Source organism: Pteropus vampyrus, unplaced genomic scaffold, assembly GCF_000151845.1.
Source record: "Pteropus vampyrus isolate Shadow unplaced genomic scaffold, Pvam_2.0 Scaffold327, whole genome shotgun sequence".
In the NCBI taxonomy this organism is placed as follows: Eukaryota; Metazoa; Chordata; class Mammalia; order Chiroptera; family Pteropodidae; genus Pteropus; species Pteropus vampyrus.
In genome coordinates, this window is record NW_011889108.1 from 1,020,547 (window position 1) to 1,023,483 (window position 2,937).

Below are 2,937 nucleotides of genomic sequence, written 5' to 3' on the forward strand. Positions count from 1 at the left end.
TCACCACGCACCAAAGTTAACTCAAAATGGATTAAGGACCTGAATACAAGACCTGATACAATAAAATGCATAGAAGAAAACATAGGAACAAAACTCAAGGACCTTGGACTTAAAGAGGATTTTATGAATTTGACCTCAAAAGCAAGGGAAGTAAAAGCAAAAATAAATGAATGGGACTACATCAATCTAAAAAGCTTCTGTTCAGCAAAAGAAATTGTCAACAAGGAAAGAGACAACCATCTAAATGGGAAAATATATTTGCAAGCAACGCTGCCGATAAGGATCTAATAACCAAAATATACAAAAGAACTCATACAAATCAATAAGAACAAAAAAAAGCAAATGATCTCATCAAAAAATGGGCAGAGGACCTGAACAGACATCTCTCCCTAGAGGACATACAAATGGCCAACAAATACATGAAAAAATGCTCAACATTGCCTGCTATTAGGGAAATGCAAATCAAAACCACAATGAGATACCATCTTACACCTGTTAGAATAGCCATAATCAACAGAAGTAATAACAAATGTTAGAGAGGATGTGGAGAAAAAGGAACCCTCATACACTGTTGCTAGGACTGAAAATTGGTACAGCCACTATGAAAAAACCAGTATGGAGGTTCCTCAAAAAAGTAAAATTTGATCCAGCAATCCTTCTACTGGATATTCACCCCAAAGACTTGAAAACCCATATTCAAAAAGATATTTGCACACCAATGTTCATAGCAGCATTATTCACAGTGGCCAAGACATGGAAGCAACTGAAGTGTCCTATGATAGATGATTGGATAAAGAAGCTGTGGCACATATATACAATGGAATATTACTCAGCCATAAGAAGAGATGAAATACCGCCATTTGCGACAACATGAATGGACCTTGAGATAATCATAAGCCAGACATAAAAAGTTGAAAATCACATGCTATCACTTATATGTGGGATATAAACCTAAAGGCAACAAATGAACAGGACAAACAAACAGAGACTCATGGACATGGACTATAGACTAGTGGTTACCAGAGAGTAGCGGGGAGAGGTGACGGGAGAGGTAGAGGGAGTAAAAGGGGTCAAATATGTGCTGACAGAAAGAAATCTAACTGTGGGAGGTGAACACACTATATGTGTGTGTATATATATCTTACTATTAAAGTGTACAGCTGAAACTTATTAGATTTAGTTAACCAATGTCACCATAAAAAATAAATTAATTAATTAACTAAATTTAAAAAAATCTTTAGGGAAAAATACATTTGTGAAATTAAAACTTTAATGCATAAACTATCATTTCTGGTTTTAAAACTTACTAAATGCTATGAAAGATTCGTTTATTACAAAATAAGACCTTGGATTAGAACACATTTTGAGAAATTGCTGGTGATGAAGGAAATCACCAAATTACCACCATCCCATAAAAATTACTGGGAGAGCCGGAGTTGTGTTGATTTAGAATGCCAGTAGTAACAATGATATTGGGTTATAGAGTCTTGGTAAAGACATACGATGAAGAAGCTGAGACTGACCCTTTATTCTCTGCTAAGATTCTTTACAAATGTGGTCTCAAATTTAGGTATGCATTAGAGTCACGTGGAGGGCTTGTTAAAACAGGTTGTTAGGCTTCACTAGCAGTTTCTTTTCTAAATTCATTGTGTGTTTTGTTTTAGATTCCATATATAAATGTGTTGTAAATGGCAAGATTTCATTCTTATTTATTGGTAAGTAATATTTCATTGTGTGCATGTATCTCACATCTTCTTTATTCATTGATGAATACCTAGGTTGCTTCCATATCTTGGCTATTGTAAATAATGCTATAATGAGTATAGGGGTGAATATATTTTTTTAAATTAGTGTTTTGGTTTTCTTCAGATAAATACCCAAAGGTGGAATCTCTGGGTCATATGATAGTTCTATTTTTAAGTTTTCTGAGGCATCTCTATACTGTTTTCCATAATGGATACAGCAATTTACAACTCCACCAATAGTGTATGAGGGTTCCATTTTCTCTGCATCCTTGCCAACACTTGTTATTGATTTTTTTATGCCTACAGCACCTGGTCCTCCTGGGTGGTCTCTCATCCAAGTACTAACTAGGCCCGACCTTGATTAGCTTCCAAGATCAAACAGGATTGGGCATGTTCAGGGTGGCATGACCGGAGATTGTTATTAATTTTTGATGATAGCCATTTGGAATAGATGTAAAGTGCTATCTTACTGTGGTTTTGATTTGCATTTCCTTGATGGTTAGTGATGCTGAGCATCTTTTCATATGTCTATTGGCCATCTGTATTTCCTCTTTGGAGAAATGTCTGTTTGGGTTCTCTGTCCATTTTTTTTTAATTGTGTTGTTTTTTAAATTGGTTTTAATTTGTATGAGTTCCTTATACATTTTCAATATTAACCCCTTGTTGGATATATCATTGGCAAATATCTTTTCCCATTAAGGAGGTCGTCTTGTTCTGTTGATGGTTTCTTTCACTGTGAAAGAAATTTTTAGTTAGATGCAGTCCTACTTATTTATTTTTTCTTTTGTTGCAATTGCTTGAGGAGACATCTAAAAAGGTATTGTTAAGACTGATGCCAAAAAGTTTACTGCCTATGTTTTTCTCTGGAAGTTTAATGGTTTCAGATCTTACATTTAAGCATTTAATCCATTTTGAAATTATTATTGTATATGGTATAAGAAAGTGTTCTAATTTTTTTTTCTCATGTATCTGTCCATTTTTCCCAACATCACTTATTAAACAGACTGTCTTTACTCCATTGTATATCTTTGACTCCTTTGCCAAAGATTAATTGACCATATATGTGAGGATTTATTTTTAGGGTCTTTATTCTATTTCATTGATCTATATATCTGTTGTTGTGTCAGTACCATACTGTTTTGATTATTGTAGCTTTGTAGTACAGTTTGAAATCAGAAAGTGTGATACTTTA

At 34.1% G+C, this 2,937-nt stretch overlaps 1 pseudogene; it reads right to left on the minus strand.

Moving 5' to 3' along the window:
* Positions 1–2,042: 2,042 nt before the first annotated feature.
* LOC111730679 lies at positions 2,043–2,161 on the minus strand (annotated as a pseudogene).
* Between the last annotated feature and the right edge of the window lie 776 nt (positions 2,162–2,937).